The sequence below is a fragment of the Lagenorhynchus albirostris genome, chromosome 12 (genome assembly GCF_949774975.1).
Source record: "Lagenorhynchus albirostris chromosome 12, mLagAlb1.1, whole genome shotgun sequence".
Taxonomy (NCBI): Eukaryota; Metazoa; Chordata; class Mammalia; order Artiodactyla; family Delphinidae; genus Lagenorhynchus; species Lagenorhynchus albirostris.
Genome location: NC_083106.1, coordinates 72527352 through 72543870, shown reverse-complemented (window position 1 = coordinate 72543870; position 16519 = coordinate 72527352).

Sequence of the window (16519 nt, the reverse complement as noted above, 5' to 3'; positions counted from 1 at the left end):
CACGCCTTTTTATCAGTGCTTAGTCACATACTCTGTTTGGGGAGACGTATACCAACAGGAGGAATCTCCTGGTGTATGTAAGACCAGATCATAGCCTTGGATTCAACTTTGGTCTCAGCATGAACCTAATACCTGAAATTGAATTAACAGAATAATGACGAAATGCACCATTTGAGCATAATTGATGTCTTCTAGCTAACATAAGTTATATTTTTTAGTTTAACAATACCATATGTATTTTTTCCCAATTTTTCAAAAGAAGTAAAATCTTTCCTTTGTGTCACTTTTTTCAAGTTTCTCTGAGTGTTCTCTCTGAGTTATCCTGACCCATGGAAAGGTGAAAGTTACAGTCTCACCTCCTTACATATTTTTTTCATTTTATACCAAGTTAATTCAAGTCAACCAGTACATATTAATACCTGTTGTGTCTGGGAATTAGTATCAGAGAATGAGACAAATTGAAAGCAGTTTAATTTGGCATCCACTGGGAGTGTTTACATTTAGGTTCACAAGGTCACAGATTATGTTATACCTGAATCAAGCTACTTTGCTGAATACTCTATTCAAAGATAACAAAAAAATGATAAAATGAACTCTTTCCTTCCAGAACACATATGAGAGATTTTTTAAAAGAAAGAGCCATTTACTTAGGTCATTTCGTTTCATCGTAATTTGGTTTTGAACTCTTGGTGTGGTAATAAAATCCCACCATCAACTTTGCAAGATGCAGGAAAGATTGCTCTTACATGCCTGCCTGCCAGGGTCTCACCTAACTGGGCTCAGTCCCTGGGTCTCTGGCATATTTCCTGGCTATGCCTCCTAAGACATGAGCTCTCATTATGAATGAGCTGAAATGCAGACTTAATACAAACGAGATTCCTCCTGTAAATGTGTGTATTGTTCAGGAGTCACTTCAAGTAACATTTTCCATGCAGGATTTAATTGCTAGATAGCTTTTCTCTTCTATCTGCCAAACATTTTTTTTTCCTCGTGTTCTTTGAATACTAAGGCACATGAGCCTGCTAACACATAGACAATACTAACATGAATTTTTAAACATAGTCTACATGAAACAATTCACATGTCTGATTTATTATACATTCATCTGATTCTTTACATAATAAATCAACAGACTTACAGAGAAACGATGGGTTTCAAAATTGTGCTTGACAATGTGGAAGATAAAGAACGAATCTAAAATATTATCCTTGTTTTCAAGGAGATCAAAGTCTCTTTGAAAGAAAGAATAACACAGTAAGCAAACAGAGAACTGTTCAAGATATTATATTAGTAAAGTTAAATTGTGGTGCTCTCTTGAATATGGGGATGTCTAAGAGGCATCTCAACCTTAACAAAACCAAAGCTGAAATTCTGTTCTTACCCCCCCAAAACCTATTGTCCCACAGTCTTAGCCTTCTAAGTTAATGACAAATCCATCCTCCCATTTCGAGCCATTCTTGATTCCTCTCTCTTTTTTTCACACCATATCCAGTCTAAAAGCAAATCTTGCTGGACCTACTGATAAATATACGCAGGATCTTCTGACTACCATCACTGCTACTACCCTGGCCCAAGCCACTGCCATTTCTTATCCAGATTCCAGTTACAGTCTCCTAACCAGTATCTCCCCTTCCTTCTTGCCCACTATAGTTTAATCTTAACCCAGCAGCCAGAGTGGTTGTGTTAAAATGAACATCAGTTGATGCATCATGCTAAAGACCCTCCAGTGGCTTTTTGACCCATCAAAGCAAAAAGCAGATGTTGTACAATGGTCTACAAGGCTGGTCAGGATCTGAATCACATCACTCATCTGACCTCATTTCCTAGAGTTCCTCCCATCTTTGCTCCTTTCCAGCCACAGTTGCCTCCTGCTGTTCCTGTAGCATGTGTGGCATCCTCCCATTTCAGGGCCTTTGTCCGGTTCTTTCTGTAATCATGTTCTCTTAGGGCTTGCTGCCTCACCTCAGTTAAGTCTCTGCTCATAAACTGCCTCTTCTGAGTGCTTCCCTGGCCACCCTATCTAAAAGCACGATTCTCTACTAGCCCCCCAGCACCTTTTCTGATTTATTTCTCATCCAATTCTTATAACCTCCTAAAATATAAATACTGTAATTGTTTATTCATTTGTTTGTTTTTCCTTCTCCATTAGAATAATCTCCTATCTCCTTATACTGCTGTATCACCAGTACTCAGGAGAGTTCCTGTCACAAAGTAGGTGTCAAATAAATGTTTGCTAAATCAATGAGGCCACTTAAGAAATCTTCAAAAGCCAAATTAGCCTTCTTTCAAAAAACTTCTATTTACTAATACCAATTGATATAATTTTCACCTGCTTAATAAAACTTTATCAATGTATCAAACTTTAAGTTTAAAATGTATGAAGTAAGCTGTCTAATTAGATTTCTAGATATGTTTTTGTCTCTAAATAATGTTCTATTTTCTCAAGTACCTTTTTCTATCTTCATGTTTATTATCTATTCAGTCCAAAAATGGGGCCAGAGAGTTAATACTTGGGCACTGCATCAATGAGGAAGAATAATATCGGCTGCTGAAACAAATAACCCCCAAATCTCTGTGCCTTAACACAGTAACAATGTGTTTCTCACCTACATTATGGTCTAATGATTCTCCTGGTGGATTTCTTCCAAGTGATGACTTAGGATCTAAGCTTCTTCTATTTTGTGACGTTGCCATCTTAAAAAGGTGGCTATCAACGTTGCCAAAGAAAGTGAGAGTGAATGTGAGACGATTATGCAGGGGGTTTTATAGCCATGCCTGGAAGTGGCATACGTCATTGTCCTTGTATCCCTTTGGCCAAAACATAGTCATATGACTCCAACACAGCTTCCCAAGCAGCTGGAATATGTAGCTTTCCTGTGTACCCATGAAGAAGAAATCAAACAGGACCCCAGTGTCCAAATGAAAGAATATTCCAGAAAAGTTCAATCTCTTCATCCAACTGTTCTGACATGAAATTTTTGATCATCACTCTAAAAATCTTGAACAAGAGTCTGAGGGTTAAAGCAAAGGATGTCAGGGAAAGAGTGCAATATAGAAGGAAAGCATTGGAATAGTTCCACAAGAAGAGTTATGCTTCTTACATTTTGCATCAGTGGTATTTTTTTAGTCTCAATTGTGTTTAGAAGTCTCCTCATACCAAGTAAAGAAAGTAGACCATTGGACAGTAAAAATTTTGTTTCTTTTTGGTTTAAGCTGCCTCTCAGAGGAACAACTTTGTTCAGATCAAAAGATCCCCAGGGTTAGCACTATAATTCCAAATTGTCTTTGGTGAAATTGTGAGAGAAAAGAATGCACACGGGTTAGCATTATAGTGAGAAAACATAAAGGAAGCAGGTTTACGGCCTGGAAGAGGCACAGTTTTAGATTGAAAAGGTGCCATGAGCTCACAAAGTGTCTGTGAGATGGGTGTTTGAGTGAGCTTTTGTCACTGGAGCTTGGTCAATGACCAACCATCACCTATCAGGAACCAGACAAAACTCCTGATTCTGGGTAGATGAAACTAAAACAGAAACTATTCTCAGGAACACAAAAACAAGATTGAGGAAGAAGTCCTTATAAGGTCTTGAAATGGTGACCTGGGACCAAGTTTGTCCAAAGGAAGCAGATAAGAAATTTTATAAACATATCAACCCCCAGGCTGGCTTGAGAACAGATTTACGGGCTCATCCTCTCCCTATAGACAAACACCATTCAAGACAGACAGACTAACGAGGCATCAGACAAGCAGGTATTAAGTAGTAAAAAACAACTTCACTAAAGGACAGTCAAGTATGATCAGAAACCAAAATCCCAAAGAGGGACTTATTCCTAGGAAAACAAAATAAACTCAATGCAAACGGGCTTTAAGAAAGTATTGGAGTTCAATTTAAACTATAAAATATTATTATTACTTTATAAAATATGATTGTTCTTCCCTCCAAATGGGAAAAAATTCTGAAGGACTTCAATGAAATGACAGAGTTCAATTCTTCATTTATTTATCTCCCAAGCATGGGCTGGTTGGCTTCTCCAGCAGGTAGAGAGATAAGGGGTCCCAGGTATGTGCAGTTATTGAAGAAATCAAGATGGAATAATAAAGCAACCAAAGACATTCAGAAGTTGGCCTGGCACTCACAGCTAAGCCGTGTTACTATGTCCTTTTGGACACAAATAGAATACCAACTTCAGACAAGCTTACTCTGAGACCGTAATAAAATAGGAAGCAAGGCTAATTCAACATTTTATCTAAGAAAAGACAAAGACAAGTTGATTGTGGCACCCACAAAAGGCCAAACACCTCTTCTCTTGGCCCAAATGAGTGACTGCTAATTCTTTACAAATTATAGCTTTATCTTGGTCCTAGTTTCTTCTTTCTACAGGCAAGATTTATTGGGATGCCCAATCATACAATTACCCCTCTTTCTGATAGCATCCAACCTAGACCTACTTCCTTAGTCCCTCCCCCATATACCCAACCACAGCCCAAAGACATTATTAATTCCTTTCTCCATTTTAAGTGTAAGGAAATTTTTCTGTTCAGAGTAATAAAGTGATGATGCTACTTGATCTCTTTCTCATGCCAAGTAATAGAGGCAGTAGGGTTCAGTTGATGGTTAAGAGCCTGGGTTTGAATACGGGGCTTGTCTGGTGCACACCCCCAGTTGATTGTAGAACGGAGATGATATAATAAGATCAACTACCTCAGAAGGCTGAGAAAATTGATGAGGAGATATGTGCAGCATATAAAAATATAGTTCTGGCACAGAGTAAGTAATGGGTTCAGAGGGACACGTTTGCATGGTTAGTGATCTTGCAAATGCAGTAGCCAGCCTCACTGAGAGCAGGTCTCCTCTGCTTTCCCCACAGGAAAATCTCATATTTCAAAGTCACAGCAACAAGCTGATAACCTCTGGCCTAATGGAGACCTTTTTTTCCACCTCTGCCCATCCCTGTCTATTTGAGCAACTATGTGTAGGAAAACAAATTGGTTGACTGATCAAAACATTCAACTGTTTTTCTAATGTTTTGCCATCAGGAAGAGACACAGCCTAAGGGTAAGTAGTTAAGCTAATTACTTTCAGGATCACACAATAGCTGACAAGCAGGCTCAGCTCAATATATGAAACATGCTGCTTAGGAAAACCAGTGCACAATTGATGGGGTAGTGGATGAACGCTGTCAATTAAGGAAATAGAACTAAAGTATACTGAGAAAAGTACCCTGGGTTTTTAAGAAAAAATACTTTTATTTATATTGCATAGATAACCAAAATTAGAACTTATGTATTTGTTTATTTTTTTATTGAAGTATAGTTGACTGACAATGCTGTGGCAATCTCTGCTGTACAGCAAAGTGACTCAGTTATACACATATATGCATTCTTTTTTATATTCTTTTCCATTACGGTTTATCACAAGATATTGAATATAGTTCCCTGTGCTATACATTAGGACCTTGTTGTTTATCCATTCTATATAAAATAGTTTGCATCTACCAACCCCAGTCCATCCATCTCCCTCTCCCCCTCCCCCTTGGCAACCACAAGTCTGTTCTCTATGTCTATAAGTCTAGAACTGTTGTATTTAAATATCCCTTTGTCCATGTGCTAATCATTTTGATTTAAATTTTGTTTTATTTTGCATACACATTCTCAAGATATTATTTATACTCTTTTCTCCCATTAGCAAATAACATACATTGGAAGGGATGAGATTTGTAATGTATTGCTCATTTTGGCAATTATTGACTTGGGATAAAGGTTTATTTTCCTATCTCTCCCTTAAAGGATGGGAATTATTTTTCAGCTGTTGCTCAACCCAAGGGTTTTCATATAAAAGTGTTTTTTTAAACATACTCTACCGCTGTTTCCCAGATTGGTTAGTTACATGAAATGAATTTTAATTTTAGGAATTTTATTTATGGTATTTGTCTACATTGTTTAAAATATTTTCTTAGACTTAGTGCACAATTTCTTTATCATTCCTGTGTATCCATATTCAGGTCTTTTAATTATTTTTACCCAACAGTTTCCTTGCATCTCTGCACTTCTCCATCATTTATTTCTAGAATGCAGCTACCCAAAGCTGACTACTGCACTGCTGAAGCTGTAAAACCACCACCACCCTGGTCCATAAGGATCCTTCCTTAACAGGCCAAAGTTACATCAGCCTTAATTTATTGACACCACATATGGCAAAATCATTCGATCTCTAGTTTCATCTGTTTCTCTTTTGGCAATTCAGTAGTCTAGGTTTCTTCTGCCCATAAAATACTTGAGTTGTGGACTATTACTTTTCAAATTATTAATATACTTTGAATTTTTTCCTGTTAGAATTCATTTTGATTCTCCATTGCCCAAACTACCGATCTATGCCTTCACTTCTTTTTGTACAACTTTGCCTGGAATATTCGATTCTTAACAATGAAGTATTTTCAAAAAACACTAAAATATTAATGAAAAAAGCCTTGTAAGTTCAGAGCACATTTCTCTTGAAATTTTGTATGACATAAAGCCATTATTTAAGTACATATAATGAAAACTGAATTTTTGAATAAAATAAAATGAACAGAGGTAGTAAAAGAGATGAAAATATTACACACCCCTTTTTAAAAAGATAGTAGAATTAATGTAAAAAAATAATGAAAATGAAGGGGCTGTTAAAATCATACTTTATTACACCTTTCAAGAAGTACTAAGGAACTCTAGATCTATCTGTAAATATCTAGAAGGATCATAGAATCTTAGATTTGAAAGAAATATTAAATGGAAGTTCAAATGAAAAACCCAACCCGAAAGCTGCTGCTTTGTTAACCTGTCCTAATTGATCTTCCTTCTACCACACAGTGAAACTCAAAACAAGTCTATACCTGTGTCCTCAGATGTTTGTAGATTGTTATTTTCATTCCCATTTCAAACCCTTACTTGTTTTGATGTGGTTTTAACACCTCTTACCATTTTAATGGCTACCGAGGAACACACTAGTTTTCAATGTATATTTTAAAAAGTGACACTTGAAATTGAACACTTGATTCTAGATGATATTTAATTGGTATAGTGAGCAATACAGTTAATTTGGCAGTGCCCAGCCACCTCTGGCATGGTGAATCATGCTCCTTGGGAACATAATGGCCCAGATCGGCACTCAGCAGTTATTCCCACCTCCTTCAAGTATGTTGTTTTATTCCCACCTCCTTCAAGTATGTTGTTTAGTATTCTAATAACTGGAAATCTTAAAACTCTACTTCTCAGCCTTTCCTCCTGCTAGGATTTTGGTCTCCCAGTTAGAAGCAATCATGAGATATCTGGAATGCACCAATGAGGTGGAGGCCATCGTATCGCCATACTGCTTTTGGCTGTTTCCTACTGCCAGGAATGTTTACAGAGATTCCAGCATCCAATCACCAGTCTGATGGGTATTGAGAGACTTTAACCACTGAGGCAGCTGTGTTTCCCATACAGTATTCAGGCAGTTGCTGCAATCCTTCCTCACTGATCCTAAGATTGCAGCTGTGGTCGAATGTTCTCAAGCTCACTCTTCAACGGTGACCTTCCGATTTCCCCAGCTTCCCCTGGCATGTGAATCTCATAGTATTATGTGAGCCATTCCCTGGGGACCAGTCTAGCATCTGATTTCCAGCCCTTCCAACAACTATTATTATAATTCACTGTATTTAACTCTGCTTAAAATGCATAATATGTTTTTTGTTTTATGCACAAAACCCTATATGTCATAAGTACTAAATATAATGAGACTATTGTGCACTAGGACCCAGGCTCTTCACCTATATTACACAGAAAATATCACATCGACTTATTATACAGGTTTGAGTTATATAATAATCATATTCTACTAAACTCCCCAGCCTTCTGGTTCTCCTTATGGGCAAGAAGGCTCCAGTGTCCAAAAGCAAGCCTCTGAAGATCACAGGCACAAGCAGATAGCAGCAATGCACACAAAAGCTGGGAGACAAGAGCTGGTAAAAGGGAACAAAGGAACACTCAAGTGTCTGTTACACAACTTATGAGACATGTGAGAATTGATGAGTTGAATCTGTACTTTAAAGTGTTGATAAATATATGGTCTAGGACTGGGTCCATTCTAGAGAATTCTATCAACACTACAACATTGTGAAGAGGAAATCATATCATTCTATGGTAGTCACAAAGAAGGTAGCCAAGAATGGGTAAGTAATGAGAAATAAGTGTTAATCTAAGATACATACTTTTGTCTCAGCCCTAAAGACATTTTCATCTCCAACTAGGATAGAATAATCTTGACCATTCTAATCTTGATACAGTCAATGTCTAGCTTCAAGATCATATCTAAGAAAGAGTTAGACATTTTATAATATCACCCAAAGGCTCATTAGTCATCCCTGAGGCTGTCCCTTTTTAATTCATTTATTTGATAATGCAGAGAATGAATGAGCCATATGCTTTCAAATTTACAAGCATTACTAAACTAGTCAGCCTGTTAATACTCAAATTATAATTCAAAATGACCTTGATAATATGATATCACTTATATGTGGAATCTAAAAAAAAATGATACAAATGAACTTATTTACAAAACAGAAATAAACCTACAGACATAGAAAACAAACTATGGTTGCCAAAGTAGAAAGGGTGGGGGAGGGATAAATTAGGAGTTTGGGATTAACATATACACATGACTGCATATAAAATAGATAACCAACAAGGACCTACTGTATAGCACAGGAAACTATACTCAGTATTTTATAATAACCTATAAAGGAAAGACTGAAAAAGAATATATATATATATGTATATATATATGTGTATATATATGTGTGTGTATGTATATGTGTATATATATATATATACATATATATATAAAACTGAATCACTTTGCTGTACACCTGAAACTACACAACATTGTAAATCAACTATACTTCAATAAAACAAAAATAAAAAATAAAGCAGTAAGAGAAAAAACCAAAATGGCCTTGATAAGAAAAACTTTCTTGCAAAGACATATACATATATTGTGGACATGTGTTAGAATAAGGATAACACACACACACACACACACACACACAGATGTGTGTATGCAGACACAAGAACAATTAAAGTATGTGGCAATACCAAACAGTATTCTTAAAAGATGAACTTTTTTAAAGAGGGTCCAGGGTCCAGAGGGCAATGATAAGAGGTCAAAAGATAAAAATCACTCTAAGTATAACTTTAGCTCAAACTGAAAAAACTAAAGAAAGCCAAGAGAAATCATTATTACCTTCAAATTCATACAGGGTTACTTTATGAATGAAACCATGAGAGAATAACTAGAAATAAGCCAGTTTAATCAAGGCACAAGGGAATAAAGAAAAATGTCTTAACCTTTGAGGTGGTAAGTAGATCTTTGAGGTTGGCGGGCAGGATCTTTTGGTTTCCATCTAATCCCTGGCTAGTGGTCTGGCCCAGGTGTCTTCAATTTGCCCCTCAAGATCCACCCTCCAACCTTCTCCACGTGCTCACTACTTTAGAGATTGCTCTGCAGTGAAAGACATCTAAGTTAGATTTCAGCTCAGCCTAAGGGTGGAGCCTCAGCAGATCAGAGGGAGACACTAGAGCAAGTTCAGGCTATTTACTCCCTTGTTCCTCACTCTGCAAGTTCCCCTCGAGCTACATATATTATTTTGAAAATTAATTTTCTCTGAAAAACACTTAAAAAAAAAAACAAACCTATAGGGGCTTGCCTGGTGCCGCAGTGGTTGAGAGTCCGCCTGCCGATGCAGGGGACATGGGTTCGTGCCCCGGTCCGGGAGGATCCCACGTGCCGCGGAGCGGCTGGACCCGTGAGCCATGGCCACCAAGCCTGCGCGTCCGGAGCCTGTGCTCCGCAACGGGAGAGGCCACAACAGTGAGAGGCCCGCGTAATGCAAAAAAAAAAAAAAAAAAACTATAAAATGACACTGCTTCCCATTTTGCATATACCTCGGGAACCATTTATGGAGACTTTTCCACAGTAATCTTGAGTTTTCCTAGCACAACAGCTGTTTTTATCTTGGACATCTGCATTAAAAAATGCAAAATATTTATCTTTTAAACTGTTGGTTTAATCTAAACCAGTGTAAAATGTTTTACGGTTTAATTTCTTAGTCTTTTAAGTTTCTTTCCAAAATAAATATGTCCTGTGGCTCTTTGGTCTCACTTTTACAATCAACAGCTTTCATTGTTGGCTTTTCCCCATGTGGAAAGGAATTGGATTTAATTCCTTACAAAACGAAATTTTGAAAAATGTATTTGCCAGTGATGCGACCTTAGCCAAAATGGATGATTCTAGATTTGGCTTCATCGTTCTGGTTCTGGGTCAAAATGGATTTGTCCGGCAACTATGTGGAAAAGGATTAATATGTGATTGGAACATTTTGAAAGGCAAGGCTAGTGACAGTCCTGGCCTTACTCCCTCTAACATCTTGAATCGTCGTTGAGTCCATCAGCTGCCTCAGAAACAAAGGGGGGCGGTAATGAACGTGTTCATTGTACTGAAGGGTTTTAGAGAAATGGGGACAAGCTCGGGAACGGATGGGGAGTAAAATTCTTGTCATATATGGGAATTCTGCCCTGGATATTTCACATCGCTGATATATTTAAGCACCTTAGTAGAGTATTAGGTATTGAAAGAGACTGACCATGAAAGAAACGCATACTATCATCTTATCCTTCTAAGAATATAAAAATCATTTTACCTAAGGAAGAGGGAAGTCTCAATTTGCCTTTTACAGTCATCATATATACTGATACTACATTGATTATTACTATATCTTGGTACATCTGATAAAATTTTCCAGTTCCCTAGTTTCAAAGGTAAAAATGTATGTATTGGGGGCAATCAAAGATATGTGTATTTTCCTTAAATAAGTGAAATACTGAAAATAGCAGTCACCTTTCCTTTTTACAACAAGCAATGAGCATGTGTTTCATGGAACATAAAGAATATTGTATGAGGTGGCATTAAGGAATATAAAAGAAATCTTGCTCTCCAGGAGCCTATAATCCTAGCATATCATTTTATTACAAATCTCAGAAATTACCTTGCACTCTGAAAATATTCACACCTCAAACATAAGAAATCCAATGAACCAGCCTTCCCTATTAGGACCAAATTGCTACAGGAAACTAGCTTCCTACCTGGGTTATTTAGATAGGGATGGCATATTTACTATCTCAGGGACACTCGGCCAAGGTAGGTGCTTGTCACTGGTCTCCAGCATGTGACAACTAGAACAAACTCTTGTCAGCATAAGTGTCTCATGGTTTTAGAGGGGATCGTCACAGCACATCCATCAGTGCAAAAGAACTCATGACTGAAAGACTAAATTTACAGTGTTTACAGAGAAAATTCATGTATATTACACAATAGCAAACATTTCCAGAATATTCATGTAAATAATGGAAACCTTTTAGAACAGTTTAGGGTTATTTAGAATTTATTTTAAGAACGTACTTTCTCTTTATAACTTTTCTATTAATCCATTCAAAGGCCTCTTTCAATTAATGAACTGATTAAACCATTTCAAATAGGACTAAATCCAAAAATAAAAGCCCACTCCCTGAACTTTTTTTTTTGGTGCCCTCCCTGAGGCTGAATTTTTAAATAAAACATACTTTCCAATCGAATTATTTTACTGTAATAATGTTTTTAACATTTATACTCTTTATAAAATATGCATTGAGGATATACCTATATTTTACCTTACTTAAAAGTGTGCAAATTTAATAAAATGAACAAGAAGAAGGTACAAATGGTGAGGTTAATCTGCCATGTCCAAAGATCACTAACCTCATTTGTTTGGGTATCTTTGAAAAAAACTTAAATAAATGTTTAAACATACATATTTCTGTAAGCCAAAAATATACAATCATAAAACCAGAGGGGCAAATCGTTTGCAGATATTATGTAGACAACTCTGCTACCTTCAGTCTTCTGTCATTCCATGTAAAATAATTATTTCATTGTATAAATTTCTTATATAATTACAAAAATATTTTTTAATTGAAGACAATTTGGAAAATGCATTTTATACCAAAACTACTATTTCATAGACTAGGCTGGTATAGGCAAAATTTTGAAATAGAGTTTTCTAAGGTTTTAGTACTCAATTGTCTTTTTCCTTTACTTTCTTAGGGATCTCCTATATTTCTACTGTTTCAACCACTTGCTTCATTTTCTGTCTGTATAACTTCTGATAGACTCCTATTTTTAACTCTCATCTGAGCTCTAAATACTATTCATATTTGCTTATTGCATAGTCCCACCCAAATAGCTCATTGAGATCTCAAATATCCAGTATTGAACTAATTCATCACTTCCGCTCCAAAAAGTTCTTTCTCATTAGATTCCTAACTCTTTAAATGGAATAACTATCTTCCATTTCTAACACTAAATATCTCAAAGTCATCTTTTATTCTCTCCTTTCCTTTATTCTCTTCTTTCAGTCATTGTGCAAATCTTTGTGCCTATCTCTAGAAATCACACCCTCTTATTCACTACCACTACCTAGATTCAGGCATCATTACCTTTCTTTTATACTTTTTATTGAGCTGTAACATATATACAGAAAGATGCACAAAATGGATAGCTCTATGCATTTTTGCAAATATCCAGCACCAAGATCAAGAAGCAAAATCTCACTGATACCCTAGAACTCCCCTTGTGCTCTCTCGCAGTCACTAACCCCACAGGGATAACAACTGTCCTAACGGCTAATAGCACAGATTACCTTTTGCCTGTACTACTAGGATGGCCTCTGAACTAAACATCCTATCTCTAGACTCTCTCTCATCAATTCTGCACATAACCACCAAAAAACTCTTTCTAACACACATTTGTCCATGGTATTCCCTTCCCCCAAACCTCCACTGGTTCTCCACTAGATCCCAGAATGCAATCCAACCTCTTGGTATTGCCTGTAGTGACTTAAACCCGCACCCCAATTAATCCTCAACACCCTCCAGGTTTATCCTTTTGGCTGACTTGCACGTCCTTTGAAAGATGTAAGCACTGGTTAATCTAAAAGGAAGAGAGTTCTAATGGTTGCATATCAGTCACTGTGATAGCAAGGATTTCAATCCATATAACACGTATGGTTGATATTTGGGGAAGGGCAGGTAGTATTGAGAAAAAAGGAGAAGTGCAGAAATCATATTTCCTCCCTGACATAATCATCAGATAGGTCTCTGCAAATAGAATAAAACATTAGCAACTGGGTAAAACAGGGCAAAGGAAACTACTTAGTTCATTTCTTCATTCATTCATTCAGCAATCATTTAGAGGCACATTCACAGTGTGAGGTGAACATGCAGATGCTGACACAATTCCTGTGAAGACTATATACCTGTCTTCACTCACACAAAGGTCTCCATTCTCCTCTGCCAGCGGTTTGGCACCTATGGAAATGCTAATTTCATTTTGAAAATAAGCAACTTCTTGAAAGAGCTATATTCATTTGCAAGCCTGTCTCTTGCCAGATATTCAAAAGCAGGTGCAATGGGGTCAGCTACCTCTGAGATATAAACAAAAGGTTTCGTGTATGAGTCAGTGTGACCTTTACCGGCAGAAAACAGGAGAACCAGAGCTAAAAGCAGCAGCTTATGTACTTAGTTAATCCAGCGGCATGAATAAGCAGAGTGTAAAAGGTACAAGTGTTTTCAGTGAATGTGGATTAAATGTGGGGCTCGTGGGGCTCCTTCTCAATATTCATAGGTGAAACGTGGCTAAAGGCTTGAATTTCTTCTTCATGGACCCCCAGCTCATGGACAGATGCATTCAAAGAATTATCACATTTCTCTCCAAAAGTTGGGAGCTTCTCACCCAACAAGTTCATCACCTATATAAGTAGATTTTAATGAGTCAAGTCCATCAACCAACAAAATAATCTTTCTTTTAGCAAAGTAATAACAAGTACTCTGTTCCTTTATTTGGAATTATTTCAAATATTTTCCTCATGCATCTTAGCAATTCTTCTTAAACTCTTTTGCAATTTGCCTCTTCAAAATAAAATTCTCCTTTAAAAGTATTTTTTTCCTTCCTAATATCTTTCAGGAGGAAGATTTCCTATGGTAAATACCCTGCAGCTAATTTCAGAGAATATTAAGCAGTGTTTGTTTTCGCTTGTGTATATTAATACTTAGAAATGTCCTAGAAGGTAATGAACTTAACTTGTCTTGGCAAAAAGTATACAAACTGTGAAGAGTACAGTCTGGGAGCTCTAGTCTGGTTTTCTGGACTTAATTGAGCATACAATTTTTCACTTGCAGATTTTTGGCACTAGAGAAGAAGAATATTGGTAGCATGACATTTACCCCAAGAGAATTCAAACTAGAGTTCACTTCCAGCAGTGGCATTAGGTTCCATGTTGCTTTCTCTATAAATGACTTGCACAATGTAGACCCTCGCATTAATCATCTGTTGAATAAATTAACAAACAGTGTATGCATGTGTGTATGTGTATAAGTACAAAATGCCTAGGCACACGCAGCTTGACATTTCACTGGAAGGAGGCCCATGATGATCTAAGTATGTTTTGTACCACCACTCTGAGTTCTCTGAACTAACACTGGTGTATCATGAGTAAGCGGCTGCACTGGGGCTTTCTCAAGCCATCATTCTGACAGCCCTCAGAGGTCATTGAGGTCAGTAGGTGATAGTAGAAAGCATTTCTCACATAAGTCAGGCCTGTCTTTCCCCTTCTGGTCATTCTGTTCATTTTGGTGGCATCAGAGCGCCTTTCCCTGGGATTGAGACAACGAGAAGACTTTCTGTGAGCCTCTGGTAGGGCTCAGAAAACAAAAGCTCTGCTGAGGGGTCCTGGATAGAATCAATTAGGTTTTCCTTGGTGTTTTCTGAGGTCCCAGGAAGCTTTTTTTCTGCAGATTTATGGGAGATGTCCGTATTTTCTGTAGGTCTCTTTGCATAAGAAAAAAGTGCTTATTAATAACTAGGCTTTCTATCCAAATCTTTTTTGATGCACTTAGCAACACAGGCACTTTGTCAAAGGCCCAGGTGCCTGTCTACTCTGCAGCAAAGTCATAAATTGATGACTGTTATTCGTTTTCTCAGCATTGTATTGAATTGATTGAAAAATTACATATGCACAGAAAAGTGCTCATTGTAAGTATATACAAAGTGAACACACCATGTAACTACTCCCCTTTTAATCAATATTCCTTCGAGGGAAACCACCATCCTGATTTAGCTAATACCATTGATCAGTTTACACGATTTTTGAATTTTATATAAGTGGATTCATAAATTATGTACCCTAATGTGTCTTGTTTTCTTCTATTTAGTATTATATTTATCAGATGTATCCTATGTTGTTGCATATTTTGGAGTTCATTCATTCTCACTACAGTATAGTATTCCTCTGCAGAAATGGACCAAGAAGAATCCGTTTTACCCTTGACGAGCACCTGGACTGCTCCCAGTTCGGTGTGCCTGTGAATAATGCTGCTATGAACACTCTTCTGTATGCCCTTTGGTGTGTACACTTTGGCACACATATTGGTACATATTTCTGTTGGATATAAACCTAGGAGCGGATCTGCTGGTGTTAGAGTACGCATACCCTCAGTTTTAATGCCAAATAGTTTTCCAACAGGTTTGATCAAATTTACACACCAACCAGCAGGGTTTGAGAGTTGGTATTTTCAGTTTCTCGTCATGGCCATCTTGATACATATGTCATAACATCATATTATAATTGTAATTTGCATTTCCCTGAGGATTAAAAAAGCTGACAACTTTTCATATATATTAGTCATATATATTGGGCATCCTCTTTTTGAAGGTCATATTATTGATAGCTTTTTCCCATTTTACTGTTGGGGTTTCTGACTTTTTCTTATTGACTAGGGGGAGTTATATACTCTGGTTACAAATCCTTTGTCTGTTACATATTACAAATACCTTTTCCCATTCTGTGTCTGTATGTTTTCCCATTCTTTTTTTTTGTATTTTATTTATTTATTTATCTATACAGCACGTTCTTATCAGTTATCTATTTTATTCATATTAGTGTATATATGTCAAACCCAATCTCCCAATTCATCACACCACCACCCCACCCCCACTTTCCCCCCTCCGTGTCCATACATTGGTTCTCTACACCTGTGTCTCTATTTCTGCCTTGTGAACCAATTCATCTGTACCATTTTTTCAGATTCCACATATATGCGTTAATATACGATATTTGTTTTTCTCTTTCTTACTTACTTCACTCTGTATGACAGTCTCTAGGTCCATCCACTTCATTTCATTCCTTTTTATGGCTGGGTAATATTCCATTGTATATATGTACCACATCTTCCTTATCCATTCATCTGTCAATGGGCATTTAGGTTACTTCCATGATCTGGCTACTGTAAATAGTGCTGCAATGAACATTGCAGTGCATATGCCTTTTTGAATCATGGTTTTCTCAGGGTATATGCCCAGTATTGGGATTGCTAGGTCATACGATAATTCTATTTTTAGTTTTTTAAGGAACCTCCATA